Source organism: Sapajus apella, unplaced genomic scaffold (assembly GCF_009761245.1).
Source record: "Sapajus apella isolate SASKATOON/1434 unplaced genomic scaffold, GSC_monkey_1.0 scaffold97, whole genome shotgun sequence".
Classification (NCBI taxonomy): Eukaryota; Metazoa; Chordata; class Mammalia; order Primates; family Cebidae; genus Sapajus; species Sapajus apella.
In genome coordinates this window covers 6,344,828-6,370,432 of record NW_022437037.1, presented here as the reverse complement: position 1 = coordinate 6,370,432, position 25,605 = coordinate 6,344,828, and the positions used below count along the sequence as shown (strand labels likewise).

Below are 25,605 nucleotides of genomic sequence, written 5' to 3'. Positions count from 1 at the left end.
TGGAGCTCCTGGGTTGGGATCCCAGCAGGCTGAGTGGGAGGGAGGGAGAAGGGATGGAGGAGAAACCTGGCCCAGCGGAGGGTGGCTGTCCCTGCTGCGCTTGCAGCAAGCTGATCTCAGGCGTGACATTCAGAATGCAGAGAGTTGGTCTTTATTTTTTTATGTAGTTTGCTAAGAGAAAATAGTCGTGCTACCTATGTATCATGTAATCTTGGGGAGATTACTTAATTTCTGTCAGCCTAAATTTGCTCATCTGTAAAATGAAGGCAACTAATTCCACCTGCCTCAGCGTATGAGGCTGAATGCAAGAATACTTGGCAATACTTGGCATAGAGTTAGCCCTTGATAAATTTCAGCTATCATTGCTGTAAATTATGACACATTCATATTTTGTTGTGTTTAAATTGTAAATTGTTGGTTAAAGTTTTTTTTGTTTGTTTGTTTTGTTTTGTTTGAGACAGAGTCTTGCTCTGTTGCCCAGGCTGGAGTGAAGCGGTGCAATCTCCGCTCACTGCAACCTCCGCCTCCCAGATTCAAGTGATTCTTCTGCTTCAGCCTCCCAAGTAGCTGGGATTAGAGGTGCACGCCACTATGCCTGGCTAATTTTTGTATTTTTAGTAAAGATGAGGTTTCACCATATTGGCCAGGCTGGTCTTGAACTGCTGACCTCAGGTGATCCACTTGCCTCTGCCTCCCAAAGTGCTAGGATTACAGACATGAGCCACCATGCCCAGCCAGTTAAAGATATTTGTATTGTCATGATAGCTCCATACTTTCAAGATGTGTCCTTGTAGTATTTCTTATTCATTTAGTCATTCACTGAGTTTGTATTTATCAGTCATCTACTTATAGACAAGGAACTGTTGGTTATTATCTTTCTGTTCAGGTTACGATGAGCTGTTTGTTTCTTAGCATTTGCCACTATAATATTCAGAGCTACAGTTTGCCGAGCACCTGTCTCAATAGAGTTGTTCATTTGGGAGATAGATTCTAAAGTCAGAGCATAAAGGGAACATTGTACAGAGTCAGAATTAGCCTTGAAAGATCCCTTAAATCATCGGCAAATACAGTGTACATTGGAGGTCGTCAAACTTTTTCTATAAAGACCATATAATAAATATTTTAGTCTTTGAGGCCACTCACATATGCTTCTTTATTTTCCTTTTTATAATGCTTTAAGATGTAAAAACCGGCTGGGCGCGGTGGCTCATGCCTGTAATCCCAGCACTTTGGGAGGCCGAGGCAGGTGGATCACGAGATCAAGAGGTCGAGACCATCCTGGTCAACATGGTGAAACCCTGTCTCTACTAAAAATACAAAAAAATTAGCTGGGCATGGTGGCGCATGCCTGTAATCCCAGCTACTCGGGAGGCTGAGACAGGACAATTGCCTGAACCCAGGAGGCGGAGGTTGCGGTGTGCCGAGATCGTGCCATTGCACTCCAGCCTGGGTAACAAGAGCGAAACTCCATCTCAAAAAAAAAAAAAAAAAAAAAGATGTAAAAACCTTTTGTTAGCTCTGGGCCCTTCAAAAATAGGCCTTGGTCTACACAAACAAACTGGTGTGTATGTCTTCTCAGGGATGGCCCAGAGGTCTCCACCTCCTGGTATTCACACGCAGGTGTTATTCTCTCCCTCTCTGTATCAGGGCTGGTCCTGTGACCAGTAGAATACAGCAGAAGTCATACGAGATGTTGGGGCTTCTGCCAGCCTGTCTCTCTTAGATCCCCTGCTCTAGGGGAGACCAGCTGTGGTGAGGCAAGGCCACAGGTGAGGATCTCTGGCTCCAGCCAGCAGTCCACAGGAAGGGAAGCAGCTCTTACAGCCCCAGTCAGGTCTCGGGTGACTGCAGCTTCATGAGACATCCTCCTGAGCCAGAACTACCCAGCTTGTGTCAGTCACTCTGCCTTTCAGGTCATTATAAAATATGCAGCAGAGAACGGGGGCACGGTGAGGAATTCTAAAGAATGCCTGCTTGCCTGCAGAGTTACATTGATTTTTTATTTTTTATTATTATTAAGTGTCTCTGCTAGTTACACTTGTCAACAAATCTGTTTCTGGAGAGGACGAGATGGGAACTCGTCATTCATGGGTGTTCTCATTATCATGCATTTCTTGGCGTTTCTGTCATTCCAGCCAGAGAGAGAACATTTCCCATTTAGCAGATGACTGCATGCGGACGTTTAAGTTTCCTGGGGGAGTGATGCACCTCTTCTAGGTGAGCCAGACATTGAAGTACACCACTCAGTCCCAGCAGCGGCCCTCACTAAGGTCAGGATTGGGGACTAAACGTCCAGCTTGATCCAACTCGCCCCTGCTTCCACTGATACCCAGTGTGGCCTCTGCTGTAACACAGCAGTGTGCTTGCGATCTGGGGAGAGCTTTGGCTTCCACATCTGAATAGCTCCTGATGGTTTTGCTCTTTTTCGGTTATGCCGAGAGGCCCTTCTGCACTAAATGGCTCATCCATGGGCAGCTGCCATTGACCTCTGTCACATGGCCTACTTTGGGAAGATGAGCTGGGTCAACTGGTTCTGCCTCAGGAATTTTGAACCAGGACTCAGAGAGGCGTTCTCATTGGCAGGCATTTGAGCTAAAGTCTTACAGAATTGGAGCCAGGCAGTCTCTGTGTGCTTCCAAATTATGAGAGAGTAGTAACTCAGAAGAAGCATGTTCATGCATCTAGCTAATAAACATTTATTAGGCACCTGCTGCATGCCGGGCATTGTTCTAGCCACTTGGGTTACAGATCTCCTCATGAAACCTATATTCCTAGTAGGGGAAAATAGACAAACAATCAACATTATCCACTGATGAATTGCATATAAAGAATGTGTGAGGGTAATAAGTGCTGTAGGAAGGAGGATTAGGGGGCATCAGGAGTTCCAGGATTAAGGAATCAGGTTGCAGAGTTAAAATAGGGTATCTAGCATGGCCTCATTGAAAGGTGAGATCTGTGTCAAGTCTGAGAAGGTGAGGGAGTTGGCCAAGCGGTTACCTGGGGCAGAGGCATGCCAGGCAGGGGGACCAGCTGGGTATTGAAGGAATAGCACGAGGCTGGAGTGACTGGAGCAGAGTGAGCAAGAGTGTGCCAGCCTTGGGGGTCATTGCAAGATTACATTTCTGTTTCAATTTAACTCAGCAAACCTTTGAGCACCTACTCTGTGTCAAGTTGTATTTGGCACAAAGCTTTTCAAACTGGGTTCCCCATCTGAAGCACAGAACACAGAACTCTGTGACTATCTGCCAAGCTCTTCCAGGACTGGGACACAGCTGGTGCCATTCTGGATGTGTGGGAGAGAAGTTCATTCAGTACATCCAATGCATGCCCTAGGGTATTAGGCCTCATTCTCTGTAGGAACCCTGATTGAAAAAGGCAGAATTCATCTACCCCCAACCCCTGCCCCATAATTACAGACTAGTAAATGCTATGAAAGATCAGAGCTGAGATCTGAAGGATAAATCAGAGTTAACTAGGTGAAATGTGAGGTGGGCCCTTGGGGATGGAGAGGATACTGTCTAGGTGAGAAAACAGTGGGCAGAGACCTGCGGCAGAGGTGGGAGAAGGGGTGAGATGCCTGAGTTTAAGAGCCTGCCAAAGCCTTGAGTTTAAGAGCACTTAAACTCAACCTCAATAAGCTAAATAGCCATTAAGTGTTTTAAGTGTGTGGGGTGTGTGTGTGTGTGTGTGTGAGAGAGAGAGAGAGAGAGAGAGAGAGAGAGAGATTGAGAGGATTTAAGATCTGTGCTTTGAAAAATTAATGAGATTGTCCTGGCTGCAGTGGGAGAACGCCTTGGAAAGGCAGGAGTGGAATTCTTAGGCTGCCTTGTATCTGCAAGCAGATGATGGCAGCTTGGATAAGGGTGGTGGCAGTGGGACAGAGTCCCTGGATATTTGGAAGGTAAAATAGAAAGAGGACATGGGAATGGATGGGATCTGGGGTTTGAAAAGGTATTGTCAAATGACACATTACAACACATTTAAAGATCTGAATTGGCTTTTACCTGTGATTCTAGAATTGGGCAACACTGGAATAGAATGAGTGTTCTGATGGGCCAGCAGAGGAGGTTGGTTTCATAGAAAGAAAAGGATTAGGGGAAGCAGAAACATAAAATAAAAAGCAGATTGGTTGTTTCAGAGTTACTTCCCTTAGAAAAGTTAAAGCAGAGGGGACTTTCTTATCATGTGAGCTACAACTGGCCTGTTTGGGGATTTGGCTATTCTCTCTTCTGATTTCTCGGAAGGTCAAATAAAAATCTTATTTTGGCTTAGTGCTATGGAACTTCAGCTTGAGTGATGCCATTTTGGTTTGGTCTGTTGGGCTTATTGCAGGAGCTCAGTTCGAACCAATGACTTCCTCTAAAATGAATTTAACAATCTTTCCCTTTTGGTCAACGCTCTCACCTAGAAGACAGCATGACCAAAACTTAGGGCATCAGCACTACTCTGTCATTATTTTGGGGTTTGAGTCTTAACACATCATTCACAGGTGTCCTCATTATCATGCATTTCTTGGAATTTCCATCATTCCAGCCAGAGAGAGAACATTTACAGTTCAGCAGATGGCTGCATGTACGGATTTAAGACTTTTTTGAGAGAGACAGTGCACCAGGGTGACAACTATTGTGGCTAATGACCATGAGGATGATAATACCAACAGTTTGAAGTATGCCTCTTAGCCGGGATCCCCGTGAACCAAACTGAAATCATTTAGATCAAATAATGAGCCAGATGGGGAATCTACCTGTTTTAGCCAAGCAGCCTGTTTGCTCTGTTTATCCGTGTGCAACAAGAAGCATTAGCAACTGTGTACATTATTTCCTGTTCAGCTAGAAGGTAGCATTTCTGTTACCTACCATCCCGTGGCTAGGATTGACATGACAGATCCATTGTTTCATCAAGTCTCTGTAGAAGCTACTGATTGTGCAGTTCAGCAATATAGCATTATTCTGCCGAGTGAAAAAGGTAGGCATAAGCAAGGAATAATTAAGAGAAGTAAGAGTCTCATTATGATAAAGAATCTTGTTCTGATGTCTTGGGAAAAGCTGTCCACAGCATGAAGTTGTCAGCTTCTTGTCCTGGTTTGCAGTTTGAGTGCATCTGATTGTAACATCGGATATTTGGGTGAACTCTGTGTGGCCCACGTATCAGGTATGAGGCTTGTCCCTTGTAACGTACATGGAGTTGTCAAGCTCTAGCTTATAGGGCTTTGGGGCCAGAGCAGTTCTTGTTCATATTTGGGGAGTTGTAGCCAGATGTTTCCAGATAGGAAAGTAGAAGAATTCCAGATCCAGTCCAGTCTACAAATAGTAAAAACTCAAAAACAGCAAACAGGGCTACAATCTAATAACAGGTATACTGTAGATTTTCTTCTGAAACATAATTTTTCTCTCTACAGTTACCCTCATTTCTACTAAAGATAATCAAAGCAAGCTGAATTTTTTTGCAAAATAAGCTTAGTCTTTTCAAATTTGACCTAATTAATTACACAACTGCAGTAAGACTAGTGATTGGTCACAAAGTTTGCTTTGCTGAAACTTTGGATAAGAAATCTCACATTGGACTTTTAAACATAAATGTTTGCATTTTTGTTCATAAGAGTATAACTTTACCAAATCGCTGAAAGCTAATACAAGGAAAAAGGGTTTTTTCAGTCAGAAATAAAACACCAGCAATGTGTCCAATTAAAAAACATAAAAACCCACAATTACTATTTATCATTTTATTCAGTCTTATGTAATTAATTTTTGTTCTGCTTGATCCTGGTCAGTAGTTTCACAAGCCTATCAATTTCTTAATTAGAGTTCTGGAAATTTTTACCCAGTCCAATGGTATGATCTTAAAGTTTTCAGAGACCTCTTCTTGTCAAAGTCCTTTCCATCCTCTCCATGAATCTCCTTGAAAACACATTTTGGGCCAGGTATGGTGGCTCATGCCTGTAATCCCAGCACTTTGGGAGGCTGAGGCAAGTGGATCACGAGGTCAGGTGTTCAAGACCAGCCTGACTAACATGGTGAAACCCCATCTCTACTAAAAATACAAAAATTAGCCAGGCGTAGTGGCACATGCCTGTAATCCCAGCTGCTCAGGAGGCTGAGGCAGGAGAATTGCTTGAACCCAAGAGGTGGAGGTTGCAGTGAGCCGAGATCGCACCACTGCACTCCAGCCTGGGCAACAGAGTGAGACTTCATCTCAAAAAAAAAAAAAAAAAAAGAAAGAAAGAAAAGAAGAGAAAACACAACATTTTCGGATTATAGTTGCTTGCAAAGAGCATTGAGAAAAGCATCAGAATAAAGCAATTAACTGGATAACAAGACTTAAAGCAACCATGATTAGAGATCTGATGAGGGTTCATTAAAATAATGATTCAGTTGACAAGGAAATTTGGTTGTTTCTGTGGCATACAACAATTTAACATGATAACCAAATTATGACTGACAACATACCAGATGATTAGATAAGCCTAATTGGAGTAATGTCTGTCTTTTTCAAGGTGAGAGACTCATCCTTTGATGTTTTCTACTAGCCCGACTGAGAAACCTTAAAGTGAATTTGAGGTCGGAGAGACTTAATCTAAAATTTGATTTTGGGAAGTTGTAAAAAAAAAAGTCAAAAAGTTTAAAACATTTAATTAAAATAGTATCACAGGTCATTGTGGAAATAACAGTTATTCATTTAACCAGTAATAATTAAAAGACTTTAGAAGCAAAGTAAGTTACATAGTTGTCAAAGGCAAATAGTAAGTTACATAGTTGTCAGCCAAAATTTAGCTCTTTTAATATTGAGAAGACACACTTTTCTTAAGTAATCAAAGGCCTAATAAGAGAAAACACAAAGCACAAGAAATTGTCTTGATAAAACACAAAATCTTTATTTCCTAAGCCAATTACCCAGAAGGAAAGAAAAAGCTTTCACTATTTCTTATTAAGCATAAATCAATACGCCAAGAAAGCATTAAGAAAAACATCAGAATAAAGGAATTAACCATAGATAACAGGACTTAAAACAACCGTGATAACGTCGTGTTAATAGAGAGAACCAAATTCTATTTTGCATTAGCATCTTTTTATTTTACTTATTTATTTTTTTGAGACAGGGTCTTGCTTTGTCACCCAGGCTAGAGTGCAGTGCACAGTCTTGGCTTACTGCAACCTCCACCTCCCAGGCTTCCACCTCTGCCTTCTGAGTAGCTGGGACTAAGGTGTGCACCACCATGCCTGACTAATTTTGTATACTTTTTTTGGTAGAGATGAGGTTCTGTCATGCTGCCCAGGCGAGTTTCCAACTCCCAGGCTCAAGCGATCTACCTTCCTTGGCCTCCCAAAGTGCTGGGATTACAGACATTAGGTACCATGCCTGGCCCATCAGTGTAGTTTTGATATTAATGCTCAATTTTTAGGAAAAAAAAAAAAAAAAGTTTTAGAAAAAATTGGACATTATAAATGATTTTTTAAAATTATAGCTTGATCAAACATAAACTTCCTTTCACAAGATTAATCTTCCACAAACCTTTTATAATTTCCTGATCTATTCCATTTTTGTCCTTTAATGTTCGTCTTTCTCATTTTGGAACAACCATCACACTACTTTAGAAAGAAAACAATTACTTTCTCTTTCCCTTAACAAAATCTCATACTTTATAACTTCCTATTTAAAACATATCTTATTTCCCTCACATACAGAGTTATTTCCTTTCTTCTAGTTTTAATGGTCATCTATTAATTAGACTTTTTAACTCTTAGTAACCTTAATTTCCAGTGAAAACTAGGGAGTGAGCAAATTTAAACTGTTTTATATCAGCACTTTGTACATGAGCACCATTTCTTAACTTTTAGGAACATGTGTCCTAATAATACATTTTTTTCATGTTTATTCACAGACCCACAAGACCTACATATACTTAATTTATACCGTATAAAAACAAGATGCCAATATACATATACTTTACATTTATATTCAGCAATTAATGTTTCAGTATTTTAACTTATTTAGAAATAACTCAGATATTTCATAACTATTACTTAATTTAACATTGAGATTTCAAGTTAACTGAAAAGGATTTTCGAACTGTGATTTAGCCTAGCCGCAGTGGCTCACGCCTGTAATCCCAGCAACCCATGACCATCCTGGCCAAGATGGTGAAACCCCATTTCTACTAAAAAATACAAAAAAATTAGCTGGGCATGGTGGCACACGCCTGTAGTCCCAGCTACTCGGAAGGCTGAGGCAGGAGAATTGCTTGAACCCAGGAGGCAGAGATTGCAGTGAGCCGAGATTGTGCCGTTTACACTACAGCGTGGGCGAAAGTGTGAGACTCCATCTCAAAAAAAAAAAAAAAAGAAACAGTATTTAATTCATCTATAAACCTTTTTCCCATTTACATTTACCTAATTTAGTTATTCTTAATATTTATGCTGAAATGCTTCTTAAAACGAGTCAGTGAAGGAGTTCAGGAAATGCCATTCCAAAATATGTCACATTAGTATATTGATCACTTCCAGCTGCGTGTACTGGAAATATAACAAATGCAAAGAGAGGCATTCTCCGAACTCCTCATCCCTGCCCGCAGACTGATTTTCCAGAAGAACTCAGCTGTCATTAGTCCCTCCTTTGCCCCATCATCTTACATTATTTTACTTTTATTGACAAGACAGGTATAAAAAATCACAGAAGCAAAGAAACAGAAGTTAAACATTTTTTAAAAATTTATTTCAAACTATTAATCTTTTCATTTTCTGTCCCATCACCCTAAGCAGTTGTTAGCTAGGCAACCCTGAATCTGTCCTTCCAAAAAGATGACCCTTGGATGAAATGAGGTTAAAAATTGATGTCTCAGAGGCATAGAATTAAACACCATTACTTGTCAAGACAAAGAAAGGGGTAAAGTAAGAAGCACAGTTAAGACACAGTGGCCCAAGGTGAGGCTTATTATTTGTTTATTTTAATTTTTATTTTGAGACGGAGTTTTGCTCTGTGGCCCAGGCTGGAGTGCAGTGGCGTGATCTTGGCTCACTTCAACCTCCACCTTCCAGGTTCAAGTGATTTTCCCGCCTAAGCCTCTGGGGTAGCTGGGATTATACCATACCCGGCTAATTTTTGTATTTTTGGTAGAGACAGAATTTTGCCATGTTGCCCAGGCTGGTCTCGAACTCCTGACCTCAAGTGATCGGCCCACCTCGGCCTCCCAAAGTGTTGGGATTACATGAGCCACCTCACCTGGCCACACGCTTGTTATTTAGATTTGAGTCTTGCCTTCTTCATTGTAATAGTTTCTAGCGATTCAGGATGCAGAGAGGCAGAGCCCTTACAAAATGGAGATTTCCTTTATAGATGTAAATTTCTTACAAGTTTCAAAATAGCCAGGTGAACACCAGAAATGTAGCCTCTTGTACATTTTATTTATAAAGTGAGTCAAGGATGCCACCAGGTTTCTGGCTTATGTTAATGGGTAGTTAACATCCACTGAGATCAGAAATACAGACGGACACTTGTTGCTGTTTATTTGGTTTATGTGTAAACAGTGAACTGTGGTTCTTTTAGGGCTTTTTCCATTTTTATTAACCACAAGAGTTTAAACCATTGACTGGAGGTGTTCACAGACTCAGAATAATTGACTTCAGTTCTTCCCAAAGTTTTTAACTTGTGGGATTTGGGGTCTTTTAAAGGGAGTGGCTTGGAGGGACAATTCTGCACCTTGAGAGAGGTCTCCCTTTTGTCTGACACAGCAGTAACTGTGCACAAACTAACCTTGGAAATGAGCTGTGGCTCATTTTTCTTTCTTTTCTTGGGTACTTGGGCTCCTAATGAAAATGCTTCTCATTCAGAGGCTCCAGGAAGCCTCCATCCATGAGCAACTCCCATGATTTCCAGAAGAACTGCTGTGCTGTGTATCTTCACATGGGTAGCACACAGCCTGCAGGGTTTTCTTATTAAGCTATTGGGACCCATGTGATGGTAGAGGATCAAGATTGACAGATTAAGTTTCCATTTATATAGAAAATTACATGAAAATTGATTTTTTAAGGCATAGGGGTAGAGGATCCTGGGATGTGTGGCATGGAGGGAGAGAAGATTGAGCATTAAGTGTTTGTCAACTACATGTAAACTTGTCCTCCTTGGCACCAAGCTAGGGGCTGCTCTGAGTTCTAAAGGAATCACAGGAGGCTGGTTGTACAAGTGCTTGCAATGCCTCTATGCGTTTCCTTTGCTTCTTCCAATTAAAAGCCAAGGATCATCTCACTCTTTGGGCATTTTAAAAACTGAAATCTAAGGAAAACATACTCAGTTGAGAACAGATTTTTGGGGAGGAGCGAATGGAAATTCTATGCAAGGCTGAGTGTGGTGACTTGTGTCTGTAATCCCAACACCCCAGCACTTTAGAAGGCCAAGGTGTATGGATCACTTGATGTCCGGAGTTCGAGACCAGCCTGGCCAACATGGTAAAACCCCATCTCTACTAAAAATACAAAAAATTAGCCAGGCGTGGTGGCATGTGCCTATAATCCTAGCCACTTGGGAGGCTCAGGCAGGAGAAATGCATGAACCTGGAGGTGGAGGGTGAAGTGAGCTGAGATGTGCCTGCCAGAGAGAGAGAGAGAGGGAGAGAGAAGAGGGAGGGAGGGGGAGAGAGAGAGAGAATGCAAATGCAAATGAATATGAATAAATAAATTCTATGCAAGTTACTTGATTGGCCACTCAGAAACATTACTTACTGATTATGAATTGAGTCTGTTGTCCAGGCTTGCCTTCTCAAATCTTCCAGTATTGTCAAGAAGCCAGAGGCTGGTATTGATTTGATTTAACATAGTATTTGATTTAACATAATGGATCCTATAGGTATTTTATTATCTTTGCATGGTTTTTATTACTTTGCAAGCACCTCAACAGTTGTAATGTTCACCTTATTTTAGATCTTCCCCTTCAGAACTCCATCATAGTTCAACTAAATCATTATAGTATGAATATGTAGTTACATTTAAGTATTATGAATGTAAAGTACTTGGGGGCTGAGAAAACATACACTGAAACCTGGTTTCCTACTTCATCAGCACATGTTAATGAGGACTTTCTAAGTGTCCGGCACTGTGCTAGGCATTGGGGATACAGCAGCGAGCCAAATGGAGGCTTTGCCTACCTTTTCCAGGAGGCATCCTCTCAGTGCCTGGTGGAAAACAAAGGCAGTAAATGTAGCCTGCAATACAGAGAGGTGAGTGCTATGCAGAAAGCTCTGGCCTAATTACCCAGTTTAGGAGGTCAAGGAAGGTCTGTGGGAGAAGGTAATTATTCAACCAGGGAGGGAACCCAGTATCTTGTGGACGGCCTGGATGGTGACTTTGTGTTGATTTCAGCAACTTCTTGTGTGGCTGCCCAGTTGTGTAGTGGAGCTGCATTCCGTACAGGTGGTGGTAGCGGGGTGGGTCTGCAAAGTCCACACAGCACCAATTGCCGATAGTCAAAATCACACAGAGAATCCTTGTTGGAGACCAGCAAAGCCACTTGTCTTTTCAGTGTTGGAACAGAATGCTGTTTCTTAAAAGTGAGGCCAGCAAACTGGCCAAATCCAGCTGGCTGTTTTTGTAAATAAAGTTTTGTTGGAACACAGCCATGCCTCTTTAGTTACATATCATTGGTGCTGCTTTCTCACCAAAATGGCAGAGTTGAATAGTTGCAACAGATTGTATGGCCCATGAGGTCCAGTGTTTTTTATCTTGCCCTTCAAGGAAAGTTTGCTGCCCTCTGCTTTGGAGCAAATGAAGGAATTAGTTTTATATTCAGGTACAGTACTATGTTGTAAAAGGAAAATCATTATCTTTAAACACCACAATCCAATCAGTGAGGTGAGATATTCACACCCCAGAATGCATGAAGGAACTGAGGAACCAGTCGTGTCATCTCTCCATCTGACTCTCACCTAGGATCATAAGCTCTCTGACTAAATCGGAGAGTGATTTCGCTAAAATGTGTCTCCTTCCTCCTTTCCCTGCCCTCTGTCTCTCTGTCCAAATGCACGCAACTGAATTCGCCTGAATTTACTCCATACTTCACTGTATGCTCCTCCTCCTCCTTTAATTGCGGTGGGCAGGTTGATGAGAAAAGAGCAGAGGTAGGCTTCATTATATGGATGAGGCACTTCTGCCAACGGAAAGCTACAACGATGTCTAGTGATTCAGTAGAAAAAAGTGGTGAGAGAATGAGTTGTCACTGTGACACACAGTTAAGCATGTTGAACCCCCATATAACTGTAACTCTCCATACTGGACTCACATTGGAACTGACTGTGCAGTCTCAAGAAGACATTGTCCTTATTGTCCATAAATTAGCATTGTTAATCAAAATTTGGGGATGAGAGTTCGTTTTAATTATGTTTAGTTATAACTGTGGCTTGATTTTATAGTTGTAAAGGGGCTGGATGCATGTGGCAGACTTTAAGGTGACCCCTAAGATTCTTGCCTCCTGCAGTTGACACTTTTGTCTCATTGTCTCCCCTGGAGTTGGATGTGGCCTGTGATTCAGCTTCTAACTCCCCTTGCCAGCTGACTCCCTCTGGGCCATTCTTCTTGGCTAGCTCTGAGGAAGAGGTCTCTGTGGCAGGGAGCTGAAGGTGGCCTCCTGCCTACATCCAGCAAGAAGCTGGGGGACCTTAGTCCAACAGCTTCGAGGAAATCAGTTCTTCTGCCCACACCCCAAGTGGGCAGCTTGAATGAAGACCCTTCCCTGGGGGAATTCCTGCTGTGCAGTACCCTCATTGCAGCCTTGCAGGGACCCACCTAAGCTATGCTTGGACTCCTGACCCACAGAAGCTAGGAGAGGATAAATGTGTGTTGGAAGTCATTCGGTTTGTGGACTTCGTTATACGGCAATACAAAACATTTAAGGATTTACACAAGTTGTTACCGGTACTTATTTCATGTTATTAAAATCCGAGCCAAGTTAGATCACGTTAGGATGGGAACATCTGAATCAGCCTTGGTGAGCTTCTAATCCACTGTTCCCTTTTTCTTCCTATCAGGCAAAGCTAAAAGTGGCTCCTGGGGCCCTTTTTATAGCACTGACAGGTTTCCTTGGTCATAGCGGAAGAGAGGGGTATCCCACATCATTTGGCCCAGTGTTCTTTTACAGAAGGACACGTGGAGGACAGGGGCTGGCCTCTTGGGCTTGTCTTCCCTGAAATCAGCTGCAGCTTCCAAGGAGGCAGCATCTTGAGACATTGTATAATCCATCCTTTATACAGCTGCTTATGGGCTCCCTACCCCTTGTCAATAATGAGTTCCCCATTGGGAGCCTGATTTCCTCGTGTGAGTTTCCAGCACCCTGGGGCCATATTTGTCCTAGGATTCTCGTCATGTCTTCCCCCTACCGCTAGCCACTGCTGCCTCTTAGCCTTTGCTTCTCTGGGCTGAGGAATTCCTGCATTTTTGATCCGTCCTGCTTCTGCAGGCCTGCTTTGTCTAGCTACTGCCCTTCTAAACCATATCCAGTTTCACTCATAGAAAGCAGGGGGAAATGGTCAAACCAAACCCTCCAGCCTCCCCTGTGCAGCCCTGGCTTCCGTTTCATTGTTGGTTCTCTGAAGAAAGGTGCTCTGAGGAGGGAGAGGGCTGCCTGTACCCCCGGCGCCGCCCCCTATCGCAGAGGCTGGCCCCCTGGTATGTTATTTGATTGGGTGTCCTTTTGCACCCCTGAAGGTCCTGCTAGTACTTGCAGTACCGACAGTCCCCGTGGGCAGGGGTGTGTGTCACGCCTTAGTCATCAGCACTTCAACCACTCTGAGGCAAACACTGGGCCTCAGAGCTCAGTATTGATGTGACTGCCTTCTCACTTCTGCCAAAAATAGATGGGGAAGAATACATTTCTGTTAAGTTCTTGAAGGGTTATATCTATATTAAGTTAGCGCTCCTGAAAACGACACACTGGGCTATATCGGTGGTTTAGATTCTCTAAGAAATATGTATTGATATAAAGTTATCAGACTGTTGATTTTTTTATAGAGCATAAATATTAACTCATTATTTGAAGAACATCATAGATCTTGTAAAAGCAAAGTTGAAGACCAGATTCACAGTTACTTTACATACTTCTTGAAATTCCTTCTGGAATGTTGTGCTAGGAAAAGTCCCTCTTCTGTTGAGTTTATTTGCTTTCTTTTAATGAACAAAATTAACCCATCTTATTTAGCTTTTTACCTTTGCCACTAGGAAACTTAGTGAATACAACTCAGTTGTAGTAAATCTTGAGTTCTGAGCTTCTGACTCTGTTTGCTTTTAAAATGTCTTATTCTGTGTGTTTAGTGTTGCCTAAATAAATACCTACTATTACGGGAGGGATTGCTTTGTAACTTTGCACGTTAGTAGCTCTGTGGTTTGTGTTGACCTCGATTCTAAGCAGAAACAGCTGTGTGTATTAGGTGAGTTGTTTTAACTAGTGCAGAGAAGAGTTTGTTGACCTGTGCTCTGGGTGAGAACTCTGATTTCTGCTTCTACTCGAAAGGGTCTAATCCCATGATGTAGTTTTTGGGAGAATTTAGTTTTGGCTCGGAATGAATCTTTGCGGGCTTGGTGCAGACCGAGACTCTTGTTAGCGCGGAGCTCTGCGGCAGCTGGCCGCTTGTTTGTCTTCTGAGCCTGTTTCATTTGCCCTCACTGGCCTGCTTGGGCAGAGGAGAGAGGAAGAAAAGCTGTTGGCAGATGTTTTTAGCAAGACCTTTAAGCGTAAGGGAGGAAGCTAATTTTAGTCCTGTTTTTAATATTATGGTAGTTTGGTTGCGTCTTTCCTCTTAGGGTAGAGCGTTTTAGCTTTTGTTTTTGCTTTTGCATTTCCTGTGTGTATGTCCTGAAGCAAAATGGACTGCTAAAAATGTCACTTGGTGTTTGTTATTTTGTGCCTAGAATAACATTCAAGACCTGTGAGCGCTGAAAGTCACTAAAATAGTTTTAGGAGAAAAGAATGTTATCTGTGCTACTCTTCTATATTTCCTTATAGAAATTTGCCAGTTGACTTTCTGTGCTTCTGTTAATGGGACATAGATAATCTCTTTCTTTCATCACAGCAATACAGTAACATTTTATTTACTAGCACATTGCATCACTCCTTGTATGCAGAGCTCTTTACTTTTAAAAGTACAGTAAGTTTTGGGAGAAGATCATGGCAAAAGAGGAAGGTTGCTGGAAATACAGTTGTGCTGCTAACTCAGTCAACCAGCCAGCAAGCTGTGTGCACATTCATTGTGCTGAGTGCTTAAACACAGAGCAGACATGAGTTTATTCCCCTGGTGTCCCCAGTTCCTAGCACATAGTAGAAACTTTGTAAATATGTGTTGGGTAGATGAAGTCAGCATTACAGGTAGGAGACGGTAAGGAAGGATGGTTTATAAAACAATCAAAAGGGACATCAGCTAGGCCAGTGGTCTTCCAACTTAGCGTGTTTTAGAATCACTGGAAGAGCTTGTTAAAACAGATTGCTGGGCCTACCCCCAGAGTGTCTGCTTCTGTAGGCATGGCATGGGGCCCAAGAATTTGCATTTCTAAGAAGTCTCTGGGTGAGGCTGCCGCCAATGCTGGTTCAGGACAACACTTTGAGAACCACTGACTAGGCTAATGCCTGTGGAAGAGAAGAGAGGCTTGGAGAAATGGTGTTTTGCCTAAGTGACAAAACCAATTAGTTGCTGAACCAACACAAAAGGCCAGGTCCTCTCACTTCCTAACTTGGGGACAGAGAAATGTATTCTGATGTCCCAATTGGCAGTCTGCTATGGTAGTGATCACATGCCCCGGTTTCTTTCTTGGGATTTAATCCCAGCCTGACAACCTTGGGACAGAACAAGAGGACAGGAGGTTTGTTCCAGGTGTGTGTTAGCGCACCAGCCACCCTTTGTGACTGGATGGCGTCTGCTGCCCATCAAAGGAAGTGGCTGGATTGGGAGCCAAGTTAAGTCTTCTCGTTGTTTGGCAATTGTGTCCCCAGATTTTCTTGCCCATCTTGGAGATCTTAGCATAGCCAGGATGCTTGGGGTTCAGCTGCCTTGAAGGGGAGTCAGTCCCTCACACAGGTGTTTTCCATGTTGCATGGTGGGCACTGAGATTGGGGTAAGGGGAGCACACTGAGGGACCCTTCTTTTCCTCACTGTCCTTGCCCCTTTCCTGAGGGTGCGCTGGGAAGAACCCCCAGCGGGTGCCCATACCTACCTCAGAAGATGCTCAGTTTGGACAGAAGAAGGTTCTTGCGGCTGCCTCCTGTCCATATTTTTCTTTTCTGTCCCTTCCATTGCACTGTTGCTGTCCACCTCCCCATTCTAAAAGACATGGCCGCTGTCTCCACTTAGGGAAGGCACTTTAGGGTCATGATTAAGACTGTGAGGCTAGCCTATAATTCCAGCATTTTGGGAGGCCGAGGTGGAAGGATCACTTGAGCCCAGGAGTTCGAGGCTGTACAGAGCAAGATAAAAAAAGACTGAGTTTGTTGTCAAACTGAGCAGTCCAAGTTCAGGCTGTTTCCCAGTCACACTGACTTTACACCTAGTTCTTTTCTCTGAGCTTTAGTTTTTTCATCTGCAAAATGGCAATTAAAATAATGTCTGCCTGTCGGGGCTGGCGTATAGTAAGTGCTCAGTAAATTACAGGCTATCTTTTGAGGAGCAAGAGATAGACTAGCTCCTGACTAACCCTTACCTTAAATTCCTCTTCTCTACCCTCACTTCCCAGGGGCTCTCCTGATACTGGGGCAGGATAGTGGTGCGTGCATACTTTGGGTTTTGCCTTGTGGCAATTTACTATAAGACAAGGTTGGGGGAGTTCATTTTTATCTAAACGTCAGGACCACCATACATTAGTTATTTGTCCCTTAGCGGAAGGTGGCTTGTGGGTGTTTGGCTTCTCAGCCTGTTGGGGACCATTGTTACATTTCTAAATTAATCCTTTCTCATGGCTGGTGAAAACCCATTGTGAACCCTGTGGAACCCTGGCAGATCCTAGCACCCGCAGGAAGCCTCCGGACTCTCTGTTCAGCTGACGCTGCTGGGCTGGGGCCTTCCAGACGTGCTTATCCCTCGGTCCACAGCTCACCCCCACCAGAAATACAGTGCAAATCCAGCCAAGTGCTGCAGATCTTACCAGCTTCCATTTAAGCCAGTTTCTTCCTGGCGGTAGCACAGTTGCCACCACCCTCTGTGGAAAGGGCTGTGACGCTTGCCTTCTCTGCACTCCCTCCCTCCCAGCTGCTTCTCTACAACCCCCCATGTCCCTGCACCTCCCAGGAGTCTGCTTCGGGGAACCCGACCAAGGTTTAAGCATTCACCTTGGGGAGGCCACCCCACCCCTCTCTCCAGACTTGGTTAAGGGTCTTTGGCCTCACTTGTGTTGCGGTGCTTCAGGTCTGCTTCCCCAGCGCCTCCACAGGTTTCTTGTTCTGTGAGGAGCTGAAGGACGGGACAGAGGCTTTTCCTCAGCAGGCAGCCAGCTCAGATTGGACTTTCCTTCTAGGAATCCCTCTTCAGACTGGGATGGTGGGAAGGCAGGAAGGCCATCTGAACTGGAGCAGGTGAGCTGTGTCAGGGTGGCGGTCACCAGACTGGACTCTGCCCCCAGTTCCCACCCCCACGTGCCCACCAGGCCCAAGCAGCCAGAGCTACAGCGCTGGCCAGTCAAAACGATGCAGGGGAACAGTTTTTTCCTGAGCCAAGTGCAACGACCTAGATCTCCTTGTATCTGAGGGAGAGAGACCACAGTGGTGGCTTCTCACACCTTGGGGAGCCCGTTCATAACATAGAGGTCTGAGCTGCTTTTCATGTCAGGTTGACTGCTTTGGGTAAGAGGCCAGAATTTTAAAGCGAGACAGTGCACTGCAAGCCGCCTATTGCAGCATTTCGCACTGGTCTTTCTGTAGCTGGTCTTGGTTCATTGCCATCAGAAATGAATGTTGAAAGTGGCAAGCCCATTTGAAGGAGCCCAGATTTTAACCAAGCTCAGGACACATAGTTCTGTGCTAACATTTTTGTTTTGATGAAAAATTAAAAAACATTGCTCTCAACCCCCACCACAAAGAACACGAAAATATTATTATAAAGAAACTAGATATTTCTCAATCCCTGCTCTGTGGTGGTGCTGCAATTTGTAAAGCAAGTTAGAACCAAAAATGCTTTAAAAGGTGACTTCAAACAATATGCATAACTTTCTGCCCCCATAATTCTGCTTTTTACAGATCCTTTTATAGATTCTGTCCAAGGATTGTCATGCATTTGCAAACACATCTACTAGCTCTCTGAGTTCCATATTTTTATTATCAAGGGACCCTTAGATCTGAGCACATGGGGACTGGCAGACACCAGCTGCAGAACACAACTGTCTTTTAGGAAACAGGCCGTGATGAGTACACGATGGGCCCTTCTGCCTGGTGGAAAATGAAGCGGTATGTTTTTCTTCGTGGTTACTTGGTGGCTCTTGGCAATTTCTGACTCAACACCACTGGGCTTTCTGCTGGCCTCTCCTTCCTTCTGTGAGGGAGGGGGCTTTTGCAGCCCCACACAGATGGAGCTGATAGGAATGCCCTGCATACTAACCATCTGGGGAGGACCTGTGCTTTGGGTCCCAGGGTCCTTAGCAAATTCCTTTCTCTTCCAATTAATTTACAATTGGTTTACCTGTTTAGAAAATTCAAGGTCCATCTTAAATGTAAAAGGTGGTTAGAATGTCCTGAAAGAACTTTAAAGATACTGCTTTCCACTGAGGACATGGTTCATCCACAGGGCGGTGTCAGCAGTGGAGTTGGGACCCCAACCTCTAGCTTTTGGGCCTGCTCCTAGCAGAGCCTGCCCCTTAGGCCAAGTGGCATGGTGCCTTTTCACCCAGTCCTGATTTGGGACATACTGATGTTTCAGCCCCTCCCTCTTAGAAATTCTGATTTGAAAATCACTGTATCTACTCTGTATTCCCATGAGAGAGACAAAAAGATTTTGTTCAGATTTGCTTTCTTCTGATTGTAAATGGAAACATTTGGGGTTTGTGTTTTTGGGGGGTGTGCTTTCTCGGACCAGACGCCAGGTCATTCTGACCCACCTCCCTCCTCTCCTGAGAATCACTGACTTAGAGCAGTTATTTGAGGACAGAAAACACTTTTTTTTTTTTTGAGGCGGAGTGTCACTCTGTCACCCAGGCTGGAGTGCAGTGGCGAGATCTTGGCTCGCTGCAACCTCTTCTCCCGTGTTCAAGCAATTCACCTGTCTCAACGTCCTGAGTAGCTGGGACTACAGGTGCACACCACCATGCCCAGCTAAGTTTTGTAGTTTTGTTTTTTGGGTTTTTTTTAAATAGAGATGGGATTTCCCCCTGTTGGCCAGGATGGTCTCGATTTCTTGACCTCGTGATCCACCTGCCTAGACCTCCCAAAGCGCTGGGGTTACAGGCATGAGCCACTGTGCCCAGCCAAAAAGCACATTTGTTCCCAGTACAGAGTAGGTGCTACACCCAGTCTACAGCCAAACATAAACAAGCAAGCCCTGAAGCAGAAGAAAGAGCAGGGGTGGGTGGTGGCTTTGGCCCCCTGGTTCTTATGCCTGTCACTCCACCCATGCAGTAGGGCTTCATGAGATACTGGCTGACTGGTGCTCTAAGCCTTATACCAAAAGAGCCTGATTCAGCTAAATTTCCTTGGTAGGGGTGACTGCTTAGTTGGAATTTGGTGGCTGGAACTGGTGATCACCCCTTTTCCCCCTATGTGGGTCGTTTCCGGGTTCAGCATTTACAGATTTGTTTCCCAACCAGGAGGGATTTATCCTGAGGAATGTTCTAATCTGAAATGAGATTAAAACTTCCCCTGCTGTCGAAGTCAAAGGGTCCCACCTGCCTGTCACTTCCCATGTGCCCTTGGGTCTGCCGGGCTTACCATCAGCCCCTCCCTGTCTTTGGCCCGAGATGTGGAAAATCTTAATAGTTCAACCTGTTCCCTCAGACCTTTATCTTCAGAAACTGCTTCTCACACTCTAGCGCTGCCGGGCCACCTGGGGGACTTGTTAAAGCCCGGTGTCCTGGGCCCCTTCCCAACCCCAATTTATCAGATTCATTAGGTTTGGGCCGGGCTAAAGAGCTGGCATCTGGACCCCTCCCACGTGATGCCGATGCTGCCATCCGATGCCCAGCCCTCTCAGCTGAACTAAGGATGAAGACACTATGTTGTCCTAAATTCGATTCAGTGAAATAGCAAACAGTGGAAAATAAAAATAGAATTTAAATCTTTAGATTTTTGATATATTTTGTGTATTTGGTTGTAATATAAAATACGTTTCTTACTGGGATCGAAAAGGTTATTAGCCTCTGCCTTAACTACTTCTCCTTCTCTGAAATGACCCACCTGTGCCTTTGCACCTTGCATGGTCCTTAGTTCCAGGCTCAGGAGGGGAGGCTAACCAGTGTCTTGGCAACTTTTGGCTAAGGGCTAGGTTTGCAGTGTTGACCACCATACATGAACCCTAATCTACAGCAGCACCTATTGGCCCAGTGAGGGGATTTCTTCACCCCACACTCCAGGGAGAAAGGTCTTCAGTGTTTCAAGTTGGTTGTGACTACAGTAAGTTTCATGAAACAATATTAGGCTTAATGCATGTCCTCTGAGATTTTCTGTTTCATGTTTTCATCTATGGCATTGATTTGGGGAACTGCTGAATGGGTTGTGCATTGTAAACGTCAGCAGTGGGAATAATCCACAAATCCACCCCCCAAGTGGCCAGAACCAGTTCCCACAACTCTCCAAGGCGCTGACCTCCCCCAGCTCACCTGCCCTACGTTTTTCACAGCCAGACCCTATGCCGTCTACCAGACTCGATTCTGGGGCGTCCACTCACGAACTTTTCCTGCATCTCTCACAAAGTGACCCCCGTGTGTCCCCAGCATTCGACTCACCCCACAGTGTGCCAGAGTCCTGGGTTTGTGGCCTGACTTCCTTGGCAGCTGTAGACCACCTGAATGCAGGGCCTGCATTCCTGTGCCCCCCGGAACCCCCATGGCAGCAAAGGCCTCATGTTGTCAGGCTGGTTGGAGGCGCCCAGCCACATTGCACCCCAGTCTTGCAGGCGGACCTAGAGCCTGGACTTGGTTTTTAATTTTGTTTCAAGGGGAAAGTGTGTTCTGACTTGGAAACAATTGACTTGGAAAAGACAGATCTCTGCTTTGCCTCTCCGCCGTGTGGCCAGTGCCTCCTCCCTGGCGGGCTGAGATGTAGGCCTTCAGACAGACGGCAGGAGGCTGCCTCCTGTGGGAGGATTTGGGCCTTTAAAATAGAACTTCCATTCCAGGAGACTTAAAGGATACAGCTTGCTGAGGGAGAGCAATGGAAAGTGAGATTCCCTCTTGAAAAACGAGCATGGTTTCCTGCTCTGAAGATTCTAGAATGAGGCAACTGAGTTTTTAAAGTTAGTTTGCCACTGATTTTTCCTAAGGGTACTCCCTGGATAGTATGGGGTTTAGAGAGTGTTAAATGAGAGAGGTAGTTTGGAGGGAGTTAGAGGAATGCTATTTGGCTAAGTGCAAGATCCAGGGAAGGGGGTGGTTGCCTTTTAAAAGCACTTGGTGGGGAGCCTCTTTAATCAGTATGGCGAGGCCATTTTGTAAATGATCACAGACTACTAAGGCATAAAGGTAGTGAGAACGGGAGGCCTTTCTGACTTAGGAAGATGCCCTTCCCCGCTTTCTAGCCAAATGTCGGCAGTTCCAGGCATCCCTGCAATATATGTTCTTCCCGAACCCATTATTTTTGAGGTTGTTTAAAAATAGTGTCTGGGTTCCACCCATAATCCCACCTCCCAAGTTGAGTGAGCCAGTGTGGCCTCTTCCTTGAGGCCAGGAAACTGTCCCGAGGTTTTACGCTGAGAGTATTTTTAGCCCAGGTGCTATCGCAGCCACAGCTGGAAGTCTTTGATGTGCGCCTGCTGTGAACGAGCCATCTTGGTCCTGGGCTTTTCCAGAAGGGTGTGATTCACTTTTACAAGCAGTGCTGGCCAGAAAGTCTTGTCCTCTGCTCTTGCAGTGACTTGCTCCCCTGGCGATCAAGGTTGTGAACACACTAAATAAACAGCTTATTTGTTAGGCTTTGGCTTCAAAAGGGGGAAGAGGAGCCTACCTCAAGATTGTGGCATCTGCGTGGCATCTCTGTCGGAAGCCAGGGTGGGGACAGGGTGGTGGTGATCCTAGCCAAGCCCAGCGTCCCATGCTGAGTAGGTGCTGACTTAAGTGGAACACTGACCCGAGGAAATAAGAAAATTCCCCCAGGGACAAGAGCAGACATGAGCTCTCCTTCCTCTGAACTTGGCTTCTGCTTTGTTTGAACCATCCTTAGGGTACTTATTCACCCCTCCCTCTGCTAAATTAGACCGTGTGGCTGGTGTATGAAGCAGAACTGATTCAAATCCAGGGGGTGTCACTTACTCCTCAGCCTCACTCTTCCTGTCTGTGGCATGAGGACAGTGGTACCTGTATTGGAGGGTCACTGGGAGGCTTCAGTGAGACGAGGCCTGTTCAGCGCCTGCCATGGTGCTGGGTGCTCACTGCACAAGAAGGGGTCCTAGTCATTGCTGTGTGGCCATTGTCATTGCTGCCAGCTCCACGTGAACAGGGCCTTATATTACTCAGCACCTAATACAACCCCCTGTAATATAGTAGAGGCCAATACCTTCGACCGGACATGAAGCGTATTGAATTTTTGGCTGTAAACCATTGAAATTCTGGTTTTGCCCAAATGAGCAGGACCTTTGATTTTAGTCCCAGAACCTCAAGGGCCCTCAGGAGCCTCCCTGGGGATTAGGCCAGTAGCTCCACAGTTAAGAGTTGATGGGTATCAGTAGCATTTCGGTGAGCTCTTCTATCCTGGCCCTCTGCACACTTGGGTGTCACGTCAGAGCTGACTCAGGAGGAGGAGAAAGGGTTGAGGGAGGCAAGTTGACGCTTTCTCAGCCAGTTTGGAGGAAGGAGCCTGGGCTGCCCTCGTTTTGGTGGTGGTGGTGGGGGGCTGGGTGGTAAACTGGGGCTCCTTCTGATCCTGACACCTTGCAAGTACTCAGCGTGGAAATGTTTATGGAGTGAAAGGGTGGATGAATGAGGATGCCGCACAGTGCCTGCCCTGCACTTTCTGGTGCAGCCTGCTTCCCTAAAGTGATAGGGAGGTAAGGGACTTTTCAGGTGACTCCTGTCCCTTCACTGTCTTCTTTCTCTGCCCATGAGCTCCTGCTGCAGTGTCCCAGGCTGCTGGGGATATGGCCGCCAGCTCCTTTCCCTGTTGTCTGGGAGATAAATACATGAATATGTGCTCACTGACAAGTGAAAATGTTGTTTTTCCTCTGGAGGCCCAGAGGATGGCCTGATGAACTGTGAGTTCTTAGAGTCTCTGAGCAGGGCTAGCGCAGCAGAGGTGGGCTGGTGGCTGTCTGCTGCTGCCTCCTGACCGCCGTCCCACAGGGCTCCATCACTGTGGCCCAGACCCAGCCAGATAGGCCTTCCCACCCCCGGACTGGCTGCTTTGCTGGTGGCGCTGCACGGGAGAGCAGGAGGCTGTGTCCCCAGTGGAGCACTGTTGGAGTGCTGAGATGGCGTGCTGCCTCCACCTGTCCCTCCCAGGCAGGCAGCCATCCTAACACGCAGGTTCCTCTGAGCCAGGAGGCTGCCCCAAACAACTCCATCTAAAAGATCAAGACCAGGGGTGGGCTCTGCCTCCAGGAGGTGAGATGTGCCCTGGCCTCTGCTCTGTGGTTTACTCAGAGCAAACTTATTTTACCATCACTCTTTTTTTCGTTTCGTCTCTGGAAGTAAAGCTGAGAGATGACTAACTCACATCTCAGGAAGCCTGTGAAGGCTGTGGTTTTCATCTCTAGGTCAGCACCTAATGGTGATGGAAAAGAAATGCTTCCTTGGGAGTAGGCCACCGCGGACACAGGCTGCCTTGAGTGGTGCTGGACACCTGCTGGGGCCACAGTCACCTCATCTGTGAAAATGGGAGGGAAGAGAAGGTTTAAACTTAACCCTGTGAGCGTGGCCAAGGTCCGTGACTCCCCTGTGACTCGGTCTCCTCATCTGTCGAGTGGTATGAGAATACCTCCCTCTGGTGTTAGCATGAGGACCGGGCATATGCCTAGAGCTCCCCACATGTTAAAAGCCCTACTCCTGGCTTAAATTGTAAGTTTTTAAAAGTCTAAATTTTTACATCTAATTTAAAAATTTCTGAGGGGAAGTTTAAAAACAGCCGCCACTGATTTAACCACTTGATTGGGCTCTAGGAGGGAAGCCGCTCTGAGTCCCGGAGGCTTTCCTGGCAGGTAGGGGAGTGGCGCCCAGGATGTCATCTTCAGACTTTGTTCACATGGAAAAGTTTACCTGACAGGGGCTATGGCTTCTGTTTCAACCCTATGAGATGCTTAAGTTACTGGAATTTTTCTCTATTTTTAAAGCCAGCTGTGTTAAGAAATAACAGCTTTTTACTCAGAGTAAACTGTTATTTTACCATCCACTAAAGATGGTAGCATTTATCCCAAAGAGGGGTGTATCTTTGAAATATCTGGTGGCAGCAGATGACATTTATAAATGTTTTAACTGAGTGGCAGGACTGGGCTAAGTGACTGTATGTGCATTACTGTATGATATCCTCCCAATGGTCCAGCGAGGTAAAGATCACACTCCCATTTTACAGCAGAAAAACACGAAGCCCAGGGAGGCCAACTGACTCAGCGTCACACAAGATGAGGGCCTTTCCCTTCCATCTGAGACATGGGTGGGGCAGGAATACGTGGGTAGACTGTTCTAAGCCTGCATAGAGATGATGAGCACTGCTCCTTTTTGCCACCATGTCATAGCCATAGGACATGGCAGTACCCCTGTGAATGATCATGGTCCCTGCCTTCAGAGAAAATCAGTTTGCATTGTTGGGAAGCTGTGATCGTAGAGATTTCTTCCCTTGAAACAACAGAAGACTGCCTCTTCTTCCATTCATTCCATCTCCAGACCTCGCATAGCGACATTTCTTGAGGCCATTGCCCAGCAACGTCTGTACCTGTACCAGATACTGTGGAGGAGGAAAAGTGGTAACACGTCTGTGTAGGAAGAGGGTCCCCTCCATAGCCTGGGACTCCAGTGCTGCCCTGAGCCCTGCCCAAGGCGAGCAGGAAGCCACCTGTGACTCGGTCTCCTCATCTGTTGAGTGGCAATAAGAATGCCTTGGCAGGGCGCAGTGGCTCACACCTGTAATCCCAGCACTTTGGGGAGGCTGAGGCAGGTGGATCACTGGAGGTCAGGAGTTTGAGACCAGCCTGGCTAACATGGTGAAACTCCATCTTTACTAAAAATACAAAAATTAGCTGGGCAAGGCAGTGAGCACCTGTAGTCCAGCTACTAGGGAGGCCGTGGCAGGAGAATCACTTGAACCCGGGAGGCAGAGGTCACAGTGAGCCAAGTTCGCACCACTGCACTTTAGCCTGGGTGACAGAGCGAGACTCTGTCTCAAAAGGAAGGCGAGCAGGAAGCCACCTTCAAGACTTCAGCACACCGCCCTGAAGCAGGTAGACCCAACCAGGCCAAGGCTCTTTTCTTCAAGCCCCAGCCCTCCCTATCACAGGGGCGAGGGCCCAGGCCATGCATCTAG

At 45.4% G+C, this 25,605-nt stretch overlaps 1 protein-coding gene and 1 long non-coding RNA gene across 19 annotated transcripts in view; both read left to right on the top strand.

Annotated features, from left to right (window-relative positions):
- Positions 1-25,605, top strand: part of RAPGEF1 (Rap guanine nucleotide exchange factor 1) — a 154,138-nt gene that overhangs the window by 41,549 nt on the left and 86,984 nt on the right. The gene's annotated exons all lie outside the window — the stretch shown is intronic.
- On the top strand, positions 1,438-19,166 carry LOC116536007. Its single transcript, XR_004262430.1, has 3 exons — positions 1,438-1,450; positions 1,763-1,769; positions 16,430-19,166. It is a non-coding gene; the product is annotated as an uncharacterized LOC116536007 (long non-coding RNA).